The sequence below is a fragment of the Triticum dicoccoides genome, chromosome 6B (genome assembly GCF_002162155.2).
Source record: "Triticum dicoccoides isolate Atlit2015 ecotype Zavitan chromosome 6B, WEW_v2.0, whole genome shotgun sequence".
NCBI lineage: Eukaryota > Viridiplantae > Streptophyta > Magnoliopsida > Poales > Poaceae > Triticum > Triticum dicoccoides.
Window position 1 is genome coordinate 629723866 of NC_041391.1, and position 18393 is coordinate 629742258.

At 46.5% G+C, this 18393-nt stretch overlaps 1 non-coding gene and 1 pseudogene across 1 annotated transcript; both read left to right on the plus strand.

Moving 5' to 3' along the window:
• Positions 1 to 4151: 4151 nt before the first annotated feature.
• TRNAC-GCA lies at positions 4152 to 4222 on the plus strand. Its single transcript has one exon. It is a non-coding gene; the product is annotated as a tRNA-Cys (tRNA).
• Positions 4223 to 6241: 2019 nt separating this feature from the next.
• The window catches only part of LOC119320497, a 17576-nt pseudogene continuing 5424 nt past the window's right edge, over positions 6242 to 18393 (plus strand).

Sequence of the window (18393 nt, forward strand, 5' to 3'; positions counted from 1 at the left end):
GAAGTTATGGCCACTCAGGCTGAACCAAAACAGCAAGCGGAAGGTCTCCGAAAGTCCTACATTAGCACCAAGCAATCCCCCAAGGGAGGGTATAACGGAGTGTGGTAAAATCCAGTTGCTAACGCTCCCAGCTGTGGGTTCTTCACAATTAGCAGGGCTTCTATTCTAGTACAGAGATCACCACTTGTTATGCCAGGGTCTCCTTTTTTGAGTTGGTTACTGTCTTGTTGAGCAACATTTTCCCGGCAATCTCCGCTTATTAGGGTGGCCTCTAACAGGTCGGGAGAGTACTAAAAATCTGGCTCATACGCCTCGCAAGATTGAACATCTGTGAAAGTCGTCTCGAAGCTCTGACTCTCGAGATAAATTCTTGCCTACCAGTGACTTATTTTACGGAATAAGAATTCCTATTGTACTAGCTTCTTTCTTGACTCCAGTAACTCAGTTTACAGAAAGGAATCCGTCCAGTCCAGTAAGAAGGAATAGAGAAGAAGAAAGTCACTCATCAACTCCTACTTTGGTTATTGAGACTTGCCCGCGTATCTGACCTATGTGTACCTATCCCCTAGCCTAAGTAGCTTACCCACTGTCCTAATAACTGTCTGTCAATCCGGCAGCTTGCCCTACTGCCTATTGATGCTACTGTCCTAAGTCTCCTACTCATATACCCAAGGTCAAAGACATTGCAGGGCAAAAACTGATTTTGGAATTGCTTAACTGCTAAGAGCTAATATCAGGGAGTAGTAAGCCAGCCCACCACAAGATGAATGAGTGCTCCTCTGCTATGCCGACTTACTAACCAGGTTGAGCCTTTGAGCCATAAGAGGAGGGAGAATCTGGTTGATTTTCCAGGGAATGATTATATGTATTTCAAGGAGGATATTGTTACCTTCATCAGATTGATTGATAACTGGTCGTCGATTGACAACTACTGCTTTTTCCAGTGAGAAAGGAAGGAGGAAGGGGATCTCAACAAGCCATGGATATATAGCCTACAACCGAGTCCACAAAGAAAACGGTTTCAAAGCTCGAAGAGCATATTTGTGAGGCTGATCCCTAAGTGCAGAGTTTCATGTGACGAACAACGAAACTCCATTTCTTCAAACACAACCCTGTGCCACCGACAAACGTTTGACTTTGCCTGTGTTTTTTTCGGCTATGAAGATTCTACTTATACCCAATGATGGAACATTTTGAAAATATGTTCAACAGGGTCTTAAGAAAGGCAAATTTCAGGCCTGTAGTTTTTAAAATCATCTCGCTAATCGAAAGATGAAGGATAGTGAACACTAGATGGCTAGTGGCCTTATGCAAAGAAAGGAGAGGGACGTCTAACCAATTGATCTTAAAAGATCTTATTTGAGATAGGTCAAATTGGACTTAGTGGACAACGTTAGGGATGGTAGAGTCAATATGGGATGTGGAATTCCGGGAAACGTTCTTATCCATGCTCACTAATAATGTGAACCTGGTCCTTAGTTTCCTCCAACTGATTCCTGTTTTTTTTAGCCTTTTTCAGTAAGTCCTTAATAGCGAAAAATGCTTTGACTCTAAGGGTTACCTTGGTACCTTTATTCGGATATGCTTCTTTTCGGACAGGAGGGGCAGATTGACATTCAGGCAATGGCACATGGATTCTATTGAGAAGGGTTGGCTGCTCTCGACGACGGGGTGGGGGAATGAGATGCTGGGAGATGGGAGTTATTGGTGGATTGGGAGGGGAGCAAATGCGTGGGCTAGTTCAATCTTTTTGCTCCTGCCTTCCTAGCCTTATGGACAGGAGTCCTCTGGCCTAGTCCTGAAACTCTTCCCGCAGCCTTCCTTGCCCTTATTGCCCGGCATACCTCGGAAGGCATACCCTGGAACCAATTCATTCATCTGCCCTCTCCGCGATAAAGCTTTGCCTTACTTTGCTTGCTGGCTCTAAGCCCACCTCCTTTACTACACTACACCCTCTCACCGCCCCTATTCAGCCCGAAAGGCTTCTAACTTCCCTGAAACCTTACTTATTCAAGGCAAGATTTGGAACTTAGGGTCACTGCCTTTCATCCGCCTTTCTCTCATATGCTTAGAACCTATCCATAGAAATGGAATTCAAAACTTCAGAATAGTTTCGAGGAGAGCCGAGAGGACACATTCAAGGAGTAGTGTAAAGTAGCAGATAGAGGGGCGCTCCCGCTTAGGCATTAGGCATTAGGCACGAGAAAGGACATCATTCTCGGCCATCCCTTCCTTCCCGGAAAAAGGCTCTCTTGCATCTTTTGCTTCCCCACCCGGCCTCTATTCTAGATTCACCATCTTCGGATGCATCAGTTTATTATGCTTATTGCTAATCTTAATACTCGCTAGTTACTTCAATTACCTTACCCACCGCCCCTCCTTTTGAGGAGGTTTCAGAGCACCCAGTCACAGCTTGTCACAAGAAAGGATTGATGGTCGAGTCCCCGTGCATGAAGTCAGTGGATTCGAGTGAACTGACCGTACTACAAATCGACATACTTGAGGAAGCTTCTTACTAAACCAAAGAAAGGGCAGCTCTAGTTGTGTTGTCGATTCCCTTCTCCCGAGAGCTTTCACACTCTGGGATGGGAGTCCCTTCCAAGACTTGACCAAAAGCTCCCCATGATTTCTTGATTTGAAGCAGTTCGGAGGCCTTCTTCTAGTTATGATTCGCCCTCGTCTGTCACTATAGATGTTCTAGCTTTAGTCTTTAGTGTCATTTCGAGTTATGCATTTGTAATGCTCCCCTTCCAAGCAAACTAAACTAACCTTGCTAAGTGCTAGCCAGGTGAAAGTGCTTTTCGCTAGTAGTTTTGGTGTTCTCTTCCCTTTAATCCAATTGAATCAATCGATCAGAAGAACAAGAACAAGAAGGCACTGTACTTTTAATAGGCCCTACTTCCGAGACCTCTATCTCTATTTATTTTCATTCTTCCCTTTGGTCAGATACTAGAATATAGTATTTTTATTGGACATCCTCCTCACTATTGAAATTAGGGAAAACCGGATCAGTAAACTATTGCATCTAAGGGAACAGAGCAGCAGCCTAGGGATAAGCAGGAATTCAGGTTAGCTTTTCTGTTTTCCGAATCTTACCCACCTGAGAGTCCTAGTCTCGAAATGGCGCCTTGGAAGGATCTGAAGCTGTTCGGACACTCATAGAAAAGTGAACTCCAATCCAGGATCCCTCGAAAAGTGAAGTGAACTAGCCAGGTAGAATAGTCAGGTTAGGAAAAGAGTCTTTCATGTCAAGGTGAACATAGACAAACAAGGTTAGTGTGTTTTCCTTAATTCTCAGAGAAAAGACTCGTTGCTGGAACTGAGAGCACTGGCGGTTGCTTTCTTTCTGACCTTCAGCCGAGAAATTCCATACCTTCCACCGACTTCTTTTGTGTGTGGCCAGAACGTGATGCTTTCCAATGCCGAGTACTTTTCTTAACAATGTATGAAGCCCGTAAAATCGAAATCGATCCAAATCCACGACCTTGACGATCGAGGAAAAAGGGTATGTATTATTATGGTGTGAGCCTTCTTTCTTTTTGGCCTTAGATTATCATAAGCAAGGAATGGTGCGTGCTAGCCTTCAGACTATACTTTATTGTAGGGAAATGGAAAAAATGGAGAATATCTTTAAGAACCCTAGAAAGAATTTCACTTGGAGCAACAGGGGTCAGGTCACACTATATCAATATCACAATTCTCTTTTTTTAATTGATACTGATTAGCCGTAAATCAATTTGATTTTGTTATGCCATTAAGGAAACACTATTTGGGATACAATACCCATTTTAGAACCGTTCACTACTAACAAATAGAATTTATCAAAATAGCAAATAATAACAAATAATATAGTTAATGGTTCCAATTTTTCCTAAATTTGGCAGCCTATGACTGGAAATCCTTTCTATTTTCAATAGAAATAGAAGGTATTTAAGCAATGTGTGTTTTGAGATACAATCAATCGAAGAGAATAAAACTAGGTCCAATAAAAAATAGGAACGAATTTATTAAAAGGGATTGGAAAGGGATAAGTATAAAGGGATTCAATGATCTAAAAAAAATCAAAAAGGGTTTAATAATCCCCTCCTACGAATAAAAATTAGTCAAATAATGTGGATGAATAAGATTTTCCTCGATTTTGGATCGGATTTGGCGGCATGGCCAAGCGGTAAGGCAGGGGACTGCAAATCCTTTATCCCCAGTTCAAATCTGGGTGTCGCCTGACCAAAAAAATACTTAGGATTTCTTATTGTACTGATGAACTTGACAAATTCTTGCCCTGCATAAGCAAAGGAAAAGAACTAGGCCCGTCGATACTGGATTTTACCATAGTTCTAGTTCTAAAAAAGACTGTCAATTTCTTCTTAAAAATAGGGCTCTGGCAGGGTTCTGGGTAGTGGCCCAAACCGATACCAATAGGGATGGGGGATATATACTTATGAATTTCATAATTGATTCTATTCCGCAATTCATAACTACGAAAGTAAGAGGTCGGAAATCTTTTTATCCAAAGGTCCCTAAAGGACATTCCTTTTTTGCTCCTAGGATTGAAGAAGAGATTATACGAAAGACTATCAAGACTTCCTAATTATCTAACACTACCTACACTAAAGTAAGGTCTACTGACTCTGTCTGGAATTAGATTGGATAGGCTGATGGGAAATTTAGGAGTTGTGGAAAGAAGAGACTTTCTTTCCATACTTATGAGAGACTCCGAGTACTCAAAAATTCAATCAGGATGGTCGGTTAGCTCTTATCTTTTAGAATAACTTAGTAAAAAAAGTAAAAGTAATAAAGAAAATGAATCTCCTAACTCGGTAGCCCATGAGGTTCCAATGGTTAGTTTTGGATTTTTTCAGGCAAGAAAGCAAAGAAGAAGGGAGGATTCTCTATTACCAACTTCCCCCATTGTCCTGTCCTCATTGGTCATTCATCTTTCCCGATCTAGTGCCATCGTTCTTCAAGGTGCTGGAGGGTTTGAAGCATACCTACTACCCCTCCCCTGAGCTTAGTTCAGAGTTGCCTCAGCGCGCTCGAGTAATAAGTGGGAAAATCAAGGCTGGACAGGTCTTCGAGACAACTTCAGGAAGAAATGCAAGTGAAAGAGAATGCTCTCGAGGGTGCAGGAGTCTTTTTCTGTCTTTCTTATTTGAAATCCAAATCGAAATGCCTCAACTTGATAAATTAACTTATTTCTCACAATTCTTCTGGTTATGTCTTCTCCTCTTTGTTGGAAGATGAGTACACATCGGGTAATCCGCCCACGAGAGCCCAATCACAAGAGGCTCATACAGAAATCAATCAGCCCATAGCCCAATATCGAGACCACAGCCTATTATTCAAACCACAAAGGATCCGTCTTTCATCGTCCAATCTTCTCGATCGAACATATTGACATAAATACTCCTTTCCATGGCCACTCACGACCCGCGAAGATCAACCACTCGTGCCCGAGATCACTATCCAATCAAAAACCAGACTTCCAAGATCCATCTCACTCAGACCCTTTTGAATGTAGCGGATAACAACGGAGTGGGGCTATCGAATTGATATGTATTCGAATCTTAGGAGCTGGTAATCACTGATATGCTCATATTTTTTTATTGTTTCTGTAATCAAAGAAGCAGTGCCCAAAATGCCTCTAGAAAGATCAGACAGAAGTAAGATGAGCTATAATTGTACGTACATGTAAAGAACTCAAACGTGACAACGGTATGATAATACGATATGATGACAGTTGTCATTGATCAAGAAGGAAATCCAAAAGGAACTCGAGTTTTTGGTGCGATCGCTCGGGAATTGAGACTTATGAATTTCACTAAAAGAGTCTCATGAGCTCTTGAGGTATTAAAAATACTAGTAGTAGAGACTATGATATAGTAGGGTATCACAATATAGATCAATTAGTAGATTGTGTCTGATGCATATACATGAAAAAATAATAATTAGATAATAATAAGAATAAGAATTCGAATCTTAATAAAAGGAAGGGTTCGAATAGCATCTACTAATATTACCGAAAACTTTATGAAAATACTTCTGTGAAAAGATTTTATTGAAAACGTTCGAAAACCATAGGGAAAGTAAAAAATCTTTCTTGGCACGTGCCCCTGCTCCTGGTCTTCGAACTAGTCATTAATGGTCGGCAACATAGGTACTCTTTTTCGGTATGCGTTGCGAAAACTTTCATTTTTAGCGTCTCATCTTCTCTGGATAAGCTCAAATCGAATGGATAGAGCAGATGGTCCAACTACAGAACTTCTTCTTTTTCATTACTTCCATGGTCGTGCCCCGTGGCACAGCAGCCCGTATTATTGAAATGGTTCGTCAGTAGAGATGTTCCCACTGGTGCCTCTTCTTCCAATGGTACTATAATTCCTATTCCTATCCCTTTATTCCCTTTTTTGGTATATCTACATTTAAGGAAATTCATACGCTCCATGGACAGAGCAAAAAGTGGAGTGTTGGTCAAAGCAAGCCGCCCTATTATATTACCAGAGAAAACGGAGAGAAGCTCATCCGCTAGAAATGCTTTATTTCGTTTCGTTCCCATTCTTCATTTCCTTATTATCGAATCCATGGGGGACTTGTCATATTTAGAATCTTTCCGTGGTCTGCTCTATTTACAATTCTTTCATACTCTCTTCTCTTTACCACGCGATAGATCAGCGAAGCGTGAGCGGGTGCTCCAAAGTAAAGGCCAAACACTTTGGCCTAAGGGGAATGAGCAACAAAATGACAAGATGAGGTGCCCCGGGCACCCCCATATAGAAAGAAGGGTCGAAGGTTTTGGGCCTGTAGCTTTCCCCGCCCCCCCCCTCGCCGAGTGGTGCTTGTTTGGGGGGTGTGCCACCAGAAAGCGGGCTTGAAGCTCTCGCCTTACCAACGAGCCGACTGCTGATGGCTGTTGGTCACGACTACTACAAAAAAGTGAAGATGAATCTTTTTATTTCACATGGAGGAGTGTGCATCTTTATGTTGGGTGTTCTTCTGTCGTGCGACCCAATGGCCTATGTGCGACCTGTGGCCCACGCCTCCTATTCTATTTGTTCAGGGCGGGCGGCGTGAACTCTGATTCGATCCGAGTATTCAATCCCTCCGCTGAGATGCTCAGTTGACTCCTTAACCTTGATAGGAAGATGGCTTATCCCAAAATTCGTGCATAAGGGTAAGAAACTTTGGATGAATTAATGCGAATGGGTGTAAGCCTTGCTGCTCAGAAACACCCAGTGCTGACCACACTGAGAGACACGAAAGCGCAGGTAATGCCAGTTGGCAAAGTGGCGTTAAGCATCCCTAGCGGTACCCAAAGAGGGGTTGTGATGATATCATCTGCGTCCGTACCGCTCCTCGTGGAGTAGATCCCGCATTCAACCAACCCCTTTTTGAGCAGGGAACGGGAGAATTCCCACTACCGCTGGCAGGCCAGCCGGGCCGTGAGTGTCACAACCTAGCTAGTCATGCATTAGAGTGTTGCATCATGTTTACTCTTTCATCAGAAACTTGAAATGGGGATGACAGAACCCCCAGTCCCCTCTGAAACCAACTAGGGTTTACTAAAATAATTTTCAATGAACCTGAAATGCCCTTCTAAAATGCCCATCATTTTTGTCTTGGTTCAGAACCTCTGCCAAAAGTGGTGCACATTTTCCTAGGCCATCTTAGGGTTTTTGAATTAATTCATAAATATTTGAATTTGGGCATTTAAAATAATACAAAATATTTAAATGCTCAAATATCTCCAAACTAAAATGTTTCATGTTGGAAATAATCCAACTATGGGCCAGGAATAGTTTGGTGATTTTTGAACTTGCCTAGGTATTTTATTTAATTCAACAAAGTTGCAGATATATTAAATAAAACAAAAACAGAAAAATATATAACAGGAGGAGCTTACCTGGGCTCCTCCACTGTGCGGCCCAGCCAGCTGGCTGGCCCAGCCGGCAGCCGGCCCAGCCCACCTCCCTCCTCTGTCGTCTTCGCCCCGACAGAGGGAGGGGAGTGTGGCCGGCGCGCGCGCACGGCCACCGCGCCACGCCACCTGCTCGCCTGCTTGCCTGGCCTCCCCTCCTCGCTCGACGCCCTGGACGACGCCACGCCCTCCCCCCTGCTCTCTCTCACTCTCCCCCGGCTCTCCTCTCCTCTCCCTCGCTCTCTCTCTCGCCCGGCCGAACACCACACTCGCCGCCGTTCGCCATAGCCACCGTCTCCGACCACCCCTCGCTCCCCCGACTAGCTCAGGAGCTCCGCCACGACTCCCTCTTCCTCCCCACCGCTCCACAGCTCCCCGGAAGCCCTGCATCGCCGCCACGTCGCCGTTCCCCTCTTCGGGCTCCGACCACCGTCGCCGTCGAATTCGCCGTCTCCAGCGCGTCCCCGAGCCCACTTCGACGCCCACTGCAACCGCGGTGAGCTACGCCACCGTTTCCCCCTCTCCTTCCCCTCGTTCCCTCACCGTAGCCACCTCCCCACCACGGCCGAACCTCCGCCGTCGCCGAGCTCGCCGTCGACGCAGCTCCAGTGACCATTTGGTCACCCCGGCGAGTCCAACAAGTTCGCAAGACCCCGTAGAGCATCCCTAGCGCCTCGCTTTGCTCGACTTCGAGCTCCAGCACCGATCCCGTGCACGACCGAACCCCGGCGGCCGCAGCCGAGCTCGCCGCCGTCGACTCCGGCCACCCCGACCCCAACGGGCTCCGCCAAGAGCTGCGGGTTGGCCTCAGCTCCACTCCGGTGGTCTCCGCGGTCCGTTTGGTGGCCGAAATGACCAAAACCACTTCCGCCGCCGCGTCGGGCTCGCCGGCGATTAAACGCCGGCAGCCGACACTAACTTTGACCACGGGTGGGCCCTGGTTGACTCCCCTGAGTCAATGACAGGTGGGGCCCAGCCCTGTTAATTAAACAGGATTAGTTTTAATTAAGTTTTAATTAAAATAATCACCCTGACATGCGGGACCCACTGTCAGGTTTGACCTGGACCAGTTCCGTTGACCTGCTGACGTCACACTGACGTCAGGCTGACGCAGTAATTGATTTTCTGGATTTAATTTAAATCAGGAAATTCCAGAATATTATTTAAACTTCAAAAATTCATAACTTTTATTCTGTAACTCCAAATTGGACAAATTATATATGAAAAATGATCAGAAAAATCCAATCTATCCATCTGTACTATTTTCATGCATGATCAAACAAGTTAAATTGATGTTTTAAGAAGAACAAGGAAAAGCACTTTAAAAGGCCATATTTGAATTTGAAATTTGAATCTTTGATTCAAATTTGTTCAAACCCTTCTGGCTTTAGTTGCATTAGCCCAATACACTCATATTGCCATGTTTCATGCATGCATCATATTGTTGCACATTGTTTGGTGATGCTTGTGTATCGATGCCCTTGCGACAGGTTCTGTCCCCGAGGAGTACCGCGATTACCCTAACGAAGAACCGTATCCGTGCATCGAACCATCAGGCAAGCAACCAACCATTTGATCATATCGATACAATCCCATGTTCTCGCTCCTGCTCTCTTTTACTGCATTAAGACAACGCGTTTCAAACTGCTGTGTGCTACGGTAGTTGGACCCATTTCCTCTGCATGACCTGTCATTGCCACAGTAACTAGATGAAACCCACTAGCATGTGTAGGAGTTGTTTGAGCCATATGTATGTGTTGTTCCTACCTTGCTATGCCTGCTATGCTTAGAGTCGTGTCAGGTCTGGTTCATCTGGGTGATGGGCTAGAGTGAAATGTTTATCTCGGTAATGAGAGTGGTGTGGTGAACACGATTTGGTAAAGGTATCGATGAGAGGCCATGTAGGAGTACATGGTGGGTTGTTTCATTGAAGCCGACCTTAAGCACTGAGATCTGTATGCGTGATTTAAGATACAGCTACTACCATGCATTGGGCCCTGAAATATGACCCCGCTCGACTTCTTATTCACCCTAGCTCTCTGTCCAGGAGTTGCAAGTAGTTTCTGGTGTTTGTAGCCTACTGGAGGCCGTGGATAGCGCTGACCGTAGGGGTGGGCTGTGATGCGGTAGGTACGTGGCATGGTGTACCGAATACCCGTTAGGTATCTCGGGAACCCTGTTCACATCGTTCGGGGCCGTATGGGAAACCCCGGCCGGACTCCCTGCGGATGGAACCTGAATAAGCGATAAACCTGGACTAGAGGCTTAAGTGTTTAGGTAGGTCGTGGTCTACACCCACGTCGGCTTTCGCTTGAAGTCTGCCGAGCACATGTCGTGTGCAGACGCTAAGTGGTGGAAACATGTATGAAGAAGTACACCCCTGCAGGGTTATCATAATCTATTCGAATAGCCGCGTCCGCGGTAAAGGACTGCTTGGTTGCCTATACAGTTCATAGACAAGTAAATGGAAACTGTTAAAAGCCTCAAGATAAGTGTGAGTGCCGAGGATGGCTCTTCCGTAGGAAGACGGAGGTGGATCCTCGGTAGTGTATTGAAGTGGTGAGTAGTGGACTCGTGTGCGCAAAACCATTTCAAGTTGGATTATCGTAGGATAGCCTAGCCAAGAGTCAAAGCTGGCTTGCTGCAATAACTCCACCAACCCTTCTTGATACGATGCATGTATGTAGGATCTGATGTAAGTCTTGCTGAGTACCTTTGTACTCATGTTGCTATAATCTACATTTTTACAGAAGACGCTGCAACCCCTTCTGATGGGTTCTATGTAGACGTTGACATCAACGAGTAGGCTAAAGACCCAGGTGGTGACCCTGAGCTTGTGAAGGACCACGTTGTATAGCTAGGCTTTCCAAGCCTCTTTTATTTTACTAGTTGTCTGTACTCAGACAAGTTACTTCCGCTGCTGGTTTGTATGACTGTATGACTTGTATGTTGGGTCGTGAGACCCGTACCTTTGTGTATGTTATGTATGGCTCACTGAGCCTTAAATAAAGTACTTGTGTCATAGAGTCATGTTGTGATGCTTCGTTGTATTTGCACATATCGAGCATATTGTGTGTATGATTGAAATGCTTGGTATGTGTGGGATCTGACTATCTAGTTGTTATCTTTAGTAGCCTCTCTTACCGGGAAATGTCTCCTAGTGTTACCGCTGAGCCATGGTAGCTTGCTACTGCTCTGGAACACTTAGGCTGGCCGGCATGTGTCCTTCGTTCCTGTGTCTGTCCCTTCGGGGAAATGTCACGCTTTGAGTACCGGAGTCCTGTTAGCCCGCTACAGCCCGGTTTACCGGAGTCCTGCTAGCCCAGTGCTACAGCCCGGACCCACTTGCTGATGACCGACACGTTCGAAGCTGGGTCATGGATGCCTGTCCCTGTAAGTCTGTGCCACTTTGGGTTTACGACTAGTCATGTCAGCCCGGGCTCTTTATCATATGGATGCTAGCGACACTATCATATACGTGAGCCAAAAGGCGCAAACGGTCCCGGGAAAAGGTAAGACGACACCCGTGGGAATACCGTGCGTGAGGCCGCAAAGTGATATGAGGTGTTACCAGCTAGATCGATGTGACATCGAGTCGGGGTCCTGACAGCGTTGGCATCAGAGCTGGACTGCCTGTAGGTTCTCCAAGCCAAACTGGTCGATGTTGAGTCTAGAAATTCTTTAGTTATATGTAGGGGAATTGTTTGTGGGATGGAACGTAAGGCTCTTTTTACTCCTTTACCTTATGACTTTCTGATCTGAGTCAGTCCATTCTTCCACCGGGGGTTAAGGAATTAGGATCTGTTCTCTCTATCAGGATCACGAGTTACTAATCAGTAGTACCTTATAAGTTTGATGGCTACCAGCCTAGTTTAGTTCTACTACCACATTATGTTGCCAGAACGGATTCAGAACTTTGATATGATGATGTTGAGTGTGTATGAAATCCTTTGTCAAATGTCTCAAAATCCTTCTTGAGCATTTACAGCTGTTATGCTGCCAAAATTTTGCTAGAAATTCTAATGCCCTTGCATTATGATTGTGCTTTCAGATGGCCACTCGCGACCTCAATCAAGTGGTTCGCCTGACTCGATGCCTAGATGTACCCGGCCATACTGCTAAGTTGGTCAGGGTAATGACTGAGGCTGGATATCGCTGGTATCCCGAGTACACGGTCGAAGAGCAATTCCGAGATTTTAATCAGAGCCAGTATCTCTGCACTGTCAGGATATTTCCATCTTATCCTGGATCCACCGAGCCTCTTCACTGCTCCTATGGACTCGGGGTTACCATTGAGATGGCTGTGCAGGACGCCGCCTACTCTATGATGACCATTATGCGAGTCAGATCTGGTATATTTCGGGACTCTGATTTCCGGTATATGCCAGGATCACTTCCGGGAGCACAAGGGTATCTCCAGGCTATCTATGCTGACCCCACTCAGGAGGATTCACGGACTCGCACCACTGCTGAGATGCTCGAGGATAAGGACCGAGAAAATCGGGCCTTAAGGCTAGAGCTCTTCAACACCCGTGCTGACCACTGGGCCACTTTGACTCGGTTCGCACCGGCGGTGCAAGCTGGATATTCAGATATGCACGATCTCTATCCTGTGAGATCTGCTCTACCAGACGTGATGGTTTGGCGTGATGTGGGAGGCATCACCCCACCTCGCGGTCCCCGCAGGCCACCGTTTGTTGGTCCAAGGCCTCATCCTAGCCCCTATGGTCCACAAGCTCCGCGAGACCGTCTGTTTCCGGATGATCATGCTGAACTCCCAGGCTATGGAGGTGACTTTTACGAGGACTACTACGGATCTGTCTGAGTTAGTGGTAGTATCACTAGTTCGCACTAGCTATGTCGTCTATCGTCCCGCATGACTCGTGGGATATGACCTAGTTTGTACTCTTTCCGGAGATGTAGAAAAATAATGTATAGGAGCTTGGAATGTCTCCGATGAGATGTAATCCTCTTTTCACCGTAATAGTACTTTGTTTGGTCTTGTACTAAACCCTGTATGGTGTGTATGACGATGGAATAAAGAAGCAGTTTCTGTATCTACCATGTCATACGGATGATCATCTTGCATTCCGAGTTATTTCTTACATTATAAATCCTATGTCAGAATTTTACCATCCTGACTAAAACATTGTCTTGATTTCCTAGGATGGTCAACACGCGCGCTAACCCTGCTTCTCAAGAGCAGGCCGAAGGCAGTGAAGCCAGGGGTGTAAATCTGCCTCATCCTCCTTCACTAGCCGAGGTGATGATGGAAGCTGAGAGAAACAAGCGGGAGACGAACCGTTTGTTGGAGCGTATTGAACAGAATACAGCACACCATCAGAGGGCTAACGTGGTGTCACTCAGTGATTTTATCAAATTGCATCCACCCACGTTCCACCACTCCGTCGAGCCTCTCGACGCTGATGACTGGCTTCGCAGTATCTCCCATAAACTGCGTTCCGCGCTGGTAGCGGAGGCTGACAAGGTCACCTTTGCTGCATATCATCTTGAAGGCCCCGCCAGTCTATGGTGGGAGAATTATGGAGCTATGCGCCCAGCGGGCCATGTCACTACGTGGGCTGAATTCAGCGAGGCTTTCCGTGAACATCACATTCCGGAGGGTCTCATGGACCGTAAACGTGAAGAATTTTGCAGTTTCACCCAAGGCCGACTTTCTGTGGATGCCTATAGCAGGGAGTTTGGTAATCTCGCCCGATATGCAACTGAGGAAGTGTCTACTGACGCCAAGAAGCAAGCAAGGTTCCGTAAGGGCCTTAGTCCTGAGCTTCGCCGTGACCTCCGTCTGCATGAGTGCACATCTTTTTCGAAACTTGTCAACAAAGCCATCAGTGCTGAAACTGGTCAGACTGACTATGACGCAACACGCAAGCATGGACGTGACACGGGTTCCTCATCCGGTGCTGGTCCTCAGAAGCGCCGCGTGTGGGTACCCAACACCGCCCTGCCACCCAGGTTCACACCGAGGCCATCCTTCCAGGCGCCTCGCCCCGTTCAACAGTCTGCTCCAGCCAAGCCCTATGGGGGTCCAACTAACAATGCTCCTCCACGTACCAGTTCCGTGACTTGTTTCAAGTGTGGGGAATCTGGTCACTATATGCGTGAGTGTCCCCAGACCAACCCCAATCAATCTGCTAAAGTTGTTGGCCGTGGCAAGCCGACAGGGAAAGTGTTTCATGCTAAACCGGTCACCGCTTCGCGTGGCCATGTCAACTGTATCTCTGCCGAAGAAGCTCAAGAGGATCCCAACGTCGTTCTCGGTACACTTCTTGTTAACTGCCACCCGGCATCTGTTCTTTTCGATACAGGAGCCTCTCATTCTTTTATATCTGAAAATTATGCTCGCTTGCATAACATCGCATTCGGTGATATGCCAACCTCTATGGTAATCCAAACTCCGGGATCCAAATGGCAAACTTCTAGAGTAAGCCATGGGAACGAAATCCAAGTCGACAGACTTGTTTTCCTTGCATCTTTGATAGCCCTTAAATCTTCAGATATTAATATCATTCTGGGTATGGACTGGATGTCGGCTCATCATGCCCAAATCGATTGCTTCTCTAGGACTGTCCAACTCACCCATCCTTCGGGGAAGATAGTCAATGTCTTGACCCGAATAGCCAAGCGACAATTATATTCTCTTAACGCCAGCCCTTTGCCAGACCTTGAGGACGTTCCGGTAGTCCGTGACTTCCCGGATGTCTTTCCAGAGGAACTGCCAGGTGTTCCACCTGACAGGGATGTTGAGTTTGTAATAGACCTCATTCCAGGAACCGTTCCGATTGCTAGAAGACCTTATAAGATGGCACCCCTAGAACTAGCCGAACTTAAGAAACAACTCGATGAGTCCTTGAAAAAGGGTTTCATCCGACCTAGCTCTTCTCCGTGGGCTTGCCCCGTCCTATTCGTCAAGAAGAAGGATGGTACGGACCGGATGGTTGTAGATTACCGACCTGTCAACTTGGTCACAATCAAGAACAAATATCCACTTCCCAGGATCAACGACCTATACGATCAGCTCGTTGGATCCTCAGTCTTCTCCAAAATGGATTTGAGGTTGGGCTACCATCAAATCAAAATCAGAAACGGGGACATTCCTAAAACGGCCTTTGTTACTCGTTATGGCCAATACGAGTACACCGTCATGTCCTTCGGTTTAACCAACGCTCCAGCCACCTTTTCTCGGTTCATGAACTCAATCTTCATGGAGTATCTGGATAAATTCGTCGTGGTTTACCTCGATGATATACTCATCTACTCCAAGAACGAGGAAGAACATGCCGAACATCTAAGGCTAGTGTTGCAGAAACTTCGAGAGCATCGCCTTTATGCCAAATTTTCTAAATGTGAATTCTGGTTGTCAGAAGTGACCTATCTGGGTCATGTAATATCTGGTAAAGGTATTGCTGTTAACCCTGAGCGAGTTCAAGCCGTCCTTAACTGGACTCCACCTGAATCGGTCAAGCAAGTTCGGAGCTTTCTGGGCTTAGCGAGCTATTGTCGTCGCTTTGTCGAGAACTTCTCCAAGGTTGCTAAACCCCTAACCGAACTCCTCAAGAAAGATAAGAAGTTCGAATGGACTCCACAATGTGAGCACAGCTTTCAGGAACTGAAAAGACGCCTGACTTCTGCTCCCGTACTGGTACCGCCAGACTTCTCTAAGGACTTTGTTATCTACTGCGACGCCTCGCGACAAGGACTAGGATGCATTCTCATGCAAGATCGACACGTAATTGCCTACGCCTCACGGCAATTGCACCCACATGAGGAGAATTATCCTACTCATGATCTAGAGCTTGCAGCCGTAGTCTATGCACTTAAGACCTGGCGACATTACCTCCTCGGTAATCGTTGCGAAATATTCACTGATCACCAAAGTCTGAAGTATATATTCACCCAACCGGATTTGAATCTCAGGCAGAGACGTTGGGTTGAATTGATCACAGACTTCGACTTAGGAATAACCTACACCCCAGGGAAAGCCGACGTCATGGCTGATGCGCTAAGTCGTAAATCTTATTGTAACAATCTGATGTTACAACAAAGTCAACCGCTTCTCCATGAGGAATTTCGGAAGCTTAACCTTCACATTGTTCCTCAAGGATTTCTCTCCACCTTGGTGGCGAAACCTACTCTTACGGATCAAATCATTGCTGCCCAGAAGCGAGATAAGGGAATAGCTAAGATCAAGGAGAACATTGCTAGCGGAGGTGCTAGTTGTTTCTCCACAAATGATCATGGTGTTGTGTACTTTGAGAACCGTCTAGTGGTTCCCAAGAACCAGCATCTACGGCAGTTGATCCTTAAGGAGGCTCATGAATCTCCTCTCACTATTCATCCCGGTAGTACTAAGATGTATCAGGACCTACGCCAGAGGTTCTGGTGGACTAGGATGAAGAGAGAAATTGCTCAGTATATTGCTAATTGCGACGTCTGTCGTCGTGTAAAAGCAGAGCATCAACGGCCTGCTGGCACCCTTCAACCCCTATCTATTCCTGAATGGAAATGGGATAAAATTGGTATGGATTTCATTACCGGTTTTCCCAGGACCAAGAGAGGGAATAATGCTATTTTCGTCATGGTCGATCGTCTTTCCAAAGTAGCCCATTTCTTACCTGTTCGTGAGAGTATAACCGCTAGTCAACTGGCAGACTTATACACCTCCCGAATAGTGTCTCTTCATGGTGTTCCTTTGGAAATTAACTCGGATCGAGGAAGTCTTTTCACCTCTCGATTTTGGGAAAGTTTCCAAAATGCTATGGGAACTCGTCTCTCCTTTAGCACCGCTTTCCACCCTCAGTCGAGTGGTCAAGTGGAACGCGTCAACCAAATTCTAGAAGACATGCTTCGAGCCTCTGTTATCTCATTCGGAATGGACTGGGAGAAGTGCCTTCCATTTGCCGAATTCGCTTATAACAACAGCTATCAATCTAGCTTGGGTAAAGCCCCTTTTGAAGTTCTCTATGGACGACGATGTCGAACACCCCTTAACTGGTCAGAGACCGGGGAAAGACAATTCTTTGGCCCGGATATGATTCAGGAAGCAGAAGAGCAAGTTCGTATCGTTCGTGAAAAGTTGAAAACAGCCCAATCTCGTCAAAAGAGTCAATATGACCGAAAACATAAGGCTATGACTTTCGAGGTTGACGAGAAGGCTTATCTTCGGGTCACCCCTCTGAAGGGAACCCATCGTTTCGGTATCAAAGGCAAATTGGCTCCTCGTTACATTGGACCTTTTCGCATTCTTGCCAAACGAGGAGAAGTTGCCTACCAGTTGGAGCTACCTCCGCACCTCTCCAGAGTTCACGATGTCTTCCACGTTTCTCAACTCAGGCGTTGCTTCTCGGATCCTATCCGTGAAGTGGACCACGAAACGCTTGATCTCCAAGATAATCTTACATATCGAGAGTACCCCGTTCGTATCCTCGATCAGGCCGAACGTACCACCCGACGTCATAATATCAAGTTTCTCAAGGTTCAATGGTCGCACCATTCTGAGGATGAAGCAACTTGGGAAAGGGAGGATCGTCTTCGACTCGAGTACCCCGCCTTCTTCCCGGAGGAACCCAAATCTCGGGACGAGATTCTTTTGAGTGGGGGTGAGTTGTCACAACCTAGCTAGTCATGCATTAGAGTGTTGCATCATGTTTACTCTTTTATCAGAAACTTGAAATGGGGATGACAGAACCCCCAGTCCCCTCTGAAACCAACTAGGGTTTACTAAAATAATTTTCAATGAACCTGAAATGCCCTTCTAAAATGCCCATCATTTTTGTCTTGGTTCAGAACCTCTGCCAAAAGTGGTGCACATTTTCCTAGGCCATCTTAGGGTTTTTGAATTAATTCATAAATATTTGAATTTGGGCATTTAAAATAATATAAAATATTTAAATGCTCAAATATCTCCAAACTAAAATGTTTCATGTTGGAAATAATCCAACTATGGGCCAGGAATAGTTTGGTGATTTTTGAACTTGCCTAGGTATTTTATTTAATTCAACAAAGTTGCAGATATATTAAATAAAACAAAAACAGAAAAATATATAACAGGAGGAGCTTACCTGGGCTCCTACACTGTGCGGCCCAGCCAGCTGGCTGGCCCAGCCGGCAGCCGGCCCAGCCCACCTCCCTCCTCTGTCATCTTCGCCCCGACAGAGGGAGGGGAGTGTGGCCGGCGCGCGCGCACGGCCACCGTGCCACGCCACCTGCTCGCCTGCTTGCCTGGCCTCCCCTCCTCGCTCGACGCCCTGGACGACGCCACGCCCTCCCCCCTGCTCTCTCTCACTCTCCCCCCGGCTCTCCTCTCCTCTCCCTCGCTCTCTCTCTCACACGGCCGAGCACCGCACTCGCCGCCGTTCGCCATAGCCACCGTCTCCGACCACCCCTCGCTCCCCCGACTAGCTCAGGAGCTCCGCCACGACTCCCTCTTCCTCCCCACCGCTCCACAGCTCCCCGGAAGC